This window comes from Ursus arctos, unplaced genomic scaffold (genome assembly GCF_023065955.2).
Source record: "Ursus arctos isolate Adak ecotype North America unplaced genomic scaffold, UrsArc2.0 scaffold_22, whole genome shotgun sequence".
Lineage (NCBI taxonomy): Eukaryota > Metazoa > Chordata > Mammalia > Carnivora > Ursidae > Ursus > Ursus arctos.
In genome coordinates, this window is record NW_026622897.1 from 62735218 (window position 1) to 62743003 (window position 7786).

Below are 7786 nucleotides of genomic sequence, written 5' to 3' on the forward strand. Positions count from 1 at the left end.
GGAGGCAGAACGGATGTTTACTTATATGACATCTCTAGGAGAAGAAATGGAAAAACAGAACATTAGTTGTGCATTTTGGCTATTATTGGTTGCACCTGACAAAGTATTACAAGAAAAATATATGAGCTCAGAATAAAATTGGCCAGAGATTGACAGAATAGATAAAAAGCAAGCAAGCAAGCAAACACCCATGATCCACTATATATGGTGTACAAGAGACACATATTAGATTCAAAGACAGAAATAGGGTGAAAGTAAAAGGATAGAAAAATATATTCCATGCAAATAATAGCCAAAAGAAAACTGGAATGGCTACACTAATATCAGAAAAAAAAAAAAACCCAAAAAACCCTTTAAGACAAAAATTGTTACTAGAGACAAAGAAGAATAGATTTAGTCTTTTCTTCATTGCAAAAGAATCAATCCATCAAGAAGATATAAAAATTATAAACACATGTGCATCTAACAACAGAGCCCCCAAATACACAAAGCAAAAACTAACAGAATGAAGAGAGAAATAGATAATTGTACAATAAGAGTTGAAGACTTCAATACCCCACTTTCAATAATGGGTAGAATATCTAGGGTGACTTAGAAGATCAAGAAGGATATAGAGGGACACCCGAGTGGCTCAGTTGGTTAAGTGTCTGTCTTTGGGTCAGGTCATGGTCCCAGGGCCCTGGGATCAAGTCCCACATCTGCTCCTTGCTCAGCAGGGAGCCTGCTTCTCCCTCTGCCTGCTGCTCCCCCTGCTTGTGCATGCTCGCTTTCTCTCTGACAAACAAATAAATAAAATCTTAATAAATAAATAAATAATAAATAAAACTACCTAAAAAAAAAGAAGGATATAGAGACTCAAACAACAATATAAACAAACTAAACCTGGTATAATAGCAAAAATATCCACTAAACAACATCAGAATATACATTCTTCTCAAGTGCACATGGAACATTCTCTATAATGGACCATATGTCAAGCCATAAAACAAGTCACAATAAATTTAAAAGGTTTAGAATAATATATGTTCCCTGACCACAATAGAATGAGATTAGAAATCAATAACAGAAGGAAATTCACAAACTTTTGGAAGTGAAACATATTTCTTCTGAATAATCAATGGTCAAAGAAGAGATCAAAGGGAAATTAGAAAATGCTTTGAGATGAATAAAAATGAAAACATAGCATACTAAAGCTTATGGGATATAATGAAAACAATGCAAAGGAAATTTATAGCTGTAAACACCTATATTGAATGAGAAAAAAGATGTCAAATCAAGAACCTAAACTTTCACCTTTAGGAATTAGAAAAAGGAGAGCAAGCTAAACTCAAAGCAAGCAGAAGGAAGGATAATAAAGATTGGATCAGAAATAAATAAAATATAAATTAAAAAATAGAGAAAATTGACAGAATCAAAGGTTTGTTTGTTTGTTTTTTTTAAAGATCAACAAAATCAACAAATTGACAAACCTCTACCTGGAGTGACCAAGAGAAAAAAAAGAGAAAACTCGAATTGCTAAAATCAGGAATGAAAGACGGGTCATTACTACCCACCTTACAAAAATAGAAGAAGGAATATAAAGGAATATTACGTACACTTACATGCCAACAAATTAAATAACTTAGATGAAATGAAAAAATTTCTAGAAAGGCATAAACTACTGAGACCATCTCGAGAAGAAATAGAAAACGATTTTTTAAGATTTATTTATTTATTTGAGAGAGAGCATGTTAGCGGTATGGAAGAGCAGAAGGAGAGGGAGAGAATTGCAAGCAGAATTGCAAGAATCCCCGCTGAGCACAGAGCCCGATGAAGGTCTCAATCCCAGGACTCTGAGATACGACCTGAGCCGAGATTGTGACTTGAGCCGAGATCAAGAGCTGGTTGCTTAACTGACTGAGCCACCCAGGTGTTCCAAGAAGAAGTGGAACACTATAACAGACTTCAAACAAGTAAAAAGATTGAATTAGTGATCAAAAAACTTGCCACAAAGAAGAACAGAGGACAGATGGCTTCACTGGTAAATTCTACCAAACGTTTAAAGAAGAGTTACCCTCAATACTTCACAAATACTTCCAAAAAATCTAAGAGGAGGGAATATTTCCAAAGTCACTTGGTGAGGCCAGTATTATTCTGATGGCAAAGGCAGAGTAGGATATCCCAAGCAGAGAAAACTACAGACTAATATCCCTTCTGAATATGATGCAAATATTCTCAACAAAATACCAGCAAACTGAATCCAGTAATATGTAAAAAGTATTATATACCAAGTGGGATTTATCTCAGGAATGCAAGATTGGGTCAACATACATAAATCAATAAATGTAATATACCATATTAATAGAATAAAGGACAAAAACCATGTTATCATTTCAACAGATGAGAAAAAGCATTTGACAAAATCCAACACATTTTCATGATTAAAAATGCTCAACAAACTAGGACTACAAGGGAATTTTGTAATCTGCTAAAAAGCTCCTACAAAACCCTCACTGTGCTTAATGGTGAAAGACTGAAATCTTTCTCCTTAAGATCAGGAATTAAATAAGAATGTCCACTCTTGCAACTTTTATTCAACATACTGTGGGCTCTAGCCAGGGGACTTAGTCAAGAAAAAGAAATGAAAAGCATCTAGATTTGAACAGAGATGAAATGATCTCTGTTTGCAGATGACATATTCTTGAATATAGAAAATTCAAAGGAATCCACAAAAAACTCTAGAATGCAGGATATAAGATCGATATACAAAAATTAGTTTGTATTTCTACATGCTAGCAATGAAAAAAATGAAGTGAAGAAATCAATTCTGGGGCACCTGGGTGGCTCAGTCAGTTAAGCATCCAACTCTCTCTCTTTTTTTAAGATTGTATTTATTTATTTATTTGATAGAGAGCCATGAGAGAGAACACGAGCCGGGGAGGGGGGGCAGAGGGAGAAGGAGAAACAGACTGCTCATTGAGCAGGGAGCCCATGCAGGGCTGGATCCCAGGACCCTGAGATTATGACCTGAGCCAAAGGCATACACTTAACCAACTGAGCCATCCAGGCAGCCCAAGCATCCAACTTTTGATTTTAGCTCAGGTCATGATCTCAGGGTCCTGGGATCAAGGCCTACCTCAGGTTTTGCACCGGGCATGGAACTTGCTTAGGATTTCCTCTCTCCCTCTCCCTGAGCCCCTTCCCCCCAACCCCCAAAAAAGAATTTCATTTGCAGTAGCATCAAAAAGAATAAAATATTCAGGTATAAATTTCACAAAAGAAGTGCAATATTTATACACTGAGAACTGCAGAACATTGTTGAAAGAAATTAAACACCTAAATAAATGGAAAGACATTCCGTATTCATGAATTTGAAGACTTAATATTGTTAAGATGACAGCAGTTCCCAAATTGACCTACTGATTCAATGTAATTGCTATCAAAATCCCAGCTGGATTTTTGCAGAAATTGGTAAACTTAGCCTAAAATTCATATGGAAATGCACAGGATTCAGATTAGCCAAAGCCATCTTGAGAAAGAAGAACAAACTTGGAGGATTCACATTTCTTGACTTCAAAACTTACTACAAAACTGCAATAATTAAGACAGTGTAGTACAGGCGTAAGGACAGACATACAAATCAATGGGATAGAGTTGAGGGTCTGGAAGCAGATCCATACATGTGTGGTCAATTGATTTTTGACAAGGATGTCAAGACTTTTCAATGAGGAATGAATTTGTCTCTTCAACAAATGGTGCTGGGAAAACCAAATGCAAAAGAATGACGTTGGGCCCTGGCCTCACACTATATACAAAAATTAACTCAAAATTTATCAAAGACCTAAATTTAAGAGCTAAAACTATAAAACTTTTAGAATAAAACAGGTGTAATCTTCATGACCTTAGATTAGGCAATGGTTTCTAACATATAATACTAAAAGCACAAGCAACAAAAGAAAAAATAGACTTCATCAAAATTAAATACTATAAAATGTTCCAAGGGCACTCTAAAGAAAGTGAGAAAACCCATAGAATAGGAGAGAATATTTGCAAATCACATATATCTGATAAAATCTCTTGTCAAGAATACTATAAAGAATGATTATAACTCAACAATAAAAACTCAAAAAAATTAGGGAAATAACGTAATTTAAAAATGGGCAAAGGATCTGACAGACATTTCTCCAAATAAGATATACGGATGGCCAATAAGCACATGAAAAGATGTTCAACATCATTAGTCCTCAGGGAAATGCAAATGGAAACCATGAGATACAACTTCTCACCCACTGAGCTGGCCATAATCAAGTAGAAATGATGACAAGTGCTGGTGAGAACATGGAGACGTTGGAACCTTCACATATTGCTGGTGAGAACGTCCAGTGGTATGGCTACTTTGGAAAAAGTTTGCCAGTTCTTCAAAACGTTAAACACAGCGTTCCTATAGGACCCACCAATTCTACTTCTAGGTATTTATCCAAGAAAAATGAAAACATATGTCTACATAAAAACTTGTACACAAATGTTCATGGTAGAAATATTCATAATAGCCCCAAAGTGGAAACAACCCACATGTCCATAAACGGATGAGTAGATAAACAAAATATGTTTTATCTATATAATAAAATATTATTCAGCTATAACAGTAATAAAGTACTGTTTTACATTTTGAAAACAAAATGAAAACAAAAATACTAATTCAAAAAGATATATACACCCCTACGTTTATTGCAGCATTATTTATTATAGCCAAGATTGGAAGCAACCCAAGTGTCCATCTGTAGATGAATGGATAAAGAAGAAGTGGTATGTATATACATATATGTGTCTGTGTATGTATAGATACATGGAATATTACTCAGCGGTAAAAAATGAAATCTTGCCATTTGCAACAACATGGATGGACCTAGAAGGTGTAATGCTGAGTGAAATAAGTCAGTCAGAGAAAGACAAATGCCATACAATTTTACTCATATGTGGAATTTAAGAAACAAAACGAATGAAAAAAGAAAGAAAAAAAAAAAGAGACAAAAACCCCAGACTCTTAAATACAGAGAACAAACTGGTGGTTGCCAGAAGAGAGGCGGGCAGGGAAATGAGTGAACTAGATAAAGGGGATTAAGAGCGCACTTATCTGGGGCGCCTGGGTAGCGCAGTCGTTAAAGCGTCTGCCTTCGGCTCAGGGCGTGATCCTGGCGTGATCCCGGCGTTATGGGATCGAGCCCCACATCGGGCTCCTCCGTTGGGAGCCTGCTTCTTCCTCTCCCACTCCCCCTGCTTGTGTTCCCTCTGTCGCTGGCTGTCTCTCTGTCACATAAATAAATAAAATCTTAAAAAAAAAAAAAAAAGAGCGCACTTATCTTGACGAGTACTGAGCAATGTGAGGATTGTTGAATCATATGCTGTACAGCTGAAACTAATACAACACTGTGTTAATTATACTTGAATAAAAACACACACACAAAGGAAAAAAGTGATGAAGTACGGAATCACATTTCAACGTGGATGAACTTTGAGAACATGACGTTAAGTGAAACAAACCAAACACAAAGACCACATATTATATGATTCCGTTTATCTGAAATGTCTAGAATCAGCAAATCTATAGACAGAAAGTAGGTTAGTGGTTTCTGGGGGATGGAGGGGATGGGAAGAATGGGAGTGACTACTAATGGTTATGTTTCTTTATTCCTTATTTATTTATTTATTTATTTATTATTTTTTAAAGATTTTATTTATTTATTCGACAGAGATAGAGACAGCCAGCGAGAGAGGGAACACAAGCAGGGGGAGTGGGAGAGGAAGAAGCAGGCTCATAGCGGAGGAGCCTGATGTGGGGCTCGATCCCATAACGCCGAGATCACGCCCTGAGCCGAAGGCAGATGCTTAACCGCTGTGCCACCCAGGCGCCCCTCTTTATTCCTTTTTTAAAAAAGATTTTATTTATGTATTTGAGAGAGAAAGAGAGAGTGAGAGAGCACAAGTGGGGCAGAGGGGCACAAAGAGAGGGAGAAGCAGGCTCCCCTCTGAGCAGGAAGCCTGATGTGGGGCTGGATCCCAGCACCATGAAATCATGACCTGAGCTGAAGGCAGACGCTTAACTTACTGAGCCACTCAGGCACCCCAGTTATATTTCTTTTTGGGGTGATGAAAACACTCTAAAATTAGATAGTAGTGATGGTTGCACAACTCTGTGAATATACTAAAAACCACTGTAATTTACATTCTGAAATGGAGAAACATTATGGTATGTATATGATTTAAGAAGTATAGCTCAATTTAAAGTTAAAAAAGAATGTATTTGGCTGTTTTGTCAGCAGAAATTAAATGGTGTAGACAAAGTCCAGAATAGTCAGTTGACTTAGAAAAGCGGACTGCCTCTAGTTCCCAAATAGTAAGAGATGGAAATTTAAAAGGCTTTGCGTGACAAAGGCCCAAGGAGATGTTTCAGCTGATTAAAGTGAATCATGGAAAATATCTGATTAAATGTGTGTTCTTTGTTTCAACTAGCTTCAAGGAAATCACTATCACGTTGAAAGAGAGAGCCTGGGGGCAAGAAGGCAAAAGAATAAAGCAAATTCGCAGAGTATGTGTTACAAAAGAACATTGAGTATGGATATTGGCAAATGGAACAGTCTGGATGCCAATAGACTAGAAGCTTACCAAGGTTTTGAGAAAACTGTATTGTCAAAGAAACCACAGGCTTGTGTAAAAAGCCTAAATTTGTTAGTAAGCCTTAAAACAACCTCTGGCAGGAAGTTGCACAGTCCCTAGGGAGAGCATTCTCCCCATCTCTCTCTTTAGATGTAGGCAAGGAGAATAAGGGTCCGGGAAGAAGCCCTTCAGAAGATGATGCCAAAGATCACAAAGGGTAATGGATGAGACGGTCCCTTGCCCCAGGCTAGGCAGCTTTCATATCTGCCCACTGGTATTTTAGAATTATAATACCAGTGTGTCTGTGGAACAGTGACTACTGTGGGTCTCTTAGGCTCCCCCCACCCTTTTTAAAAAAAGATTTATTTATCTGGGGTGGGGGAGCGAGAGCACAGGTGCATAGGGGGAGGGGCAGAAAGAGAGGGAGAGAGAGAATCTGAAGCAGTCTCCGTGCCCAGCTGGGAGATCCAATGTGGGGTCAATCTCATGCCCCTGAGATCTCGACCTGAGCTGAAATCAAGAGTCAGACACTTAACGGACTGAGCCACCGAGGCGCCCCGCAGTCTTCCCATTTCTGAATGGGAGGGCTTATTGAAGTTAATCTATTCCTGATCTATTATTGTGTATTTGTTGGTTGGCAAGGGTATGAGGCAGACAACTTGCCTTTTTAATTCCCAGGGCTTCAGTCTAAGAGAAGTTGCATCTGTTCTTGATGGAGAAGACTATGCAATGCAATGGCAGATTGGACTTTGCATTGTCTTCTGCAAGGACCAGTCGAAGATGTTTTACTTGTAGGAAGAGGGAACAAAGAAGTGTTTAAAGACCAGAAGAGTATACTGTGGTGGAGACTGTTATCGCTCACCAAATGGGCTCACCATGGAATCCTCTAAATTTCCCAGCCTGCAATATTGGCCAATAATTTTCTTTTCTTGTAATGTCTTTCTGATATCAAGGTATCAAGTTTTACAAGCCTTATAAAAATGAGTTTGGATATTTCTTTGCCTCTATTCTCTGGATGTGTTTGTTTATATCTGCATTATTCGGACTTTAAATTTTTGTGAAGCCATTTGGATCTGCAGTTTTCTTTGTGGGAAGAGTTTTAATTTCGGATTCAATTTCTTTGATAGATATAAGGCTATTGGCATTTTTAAAT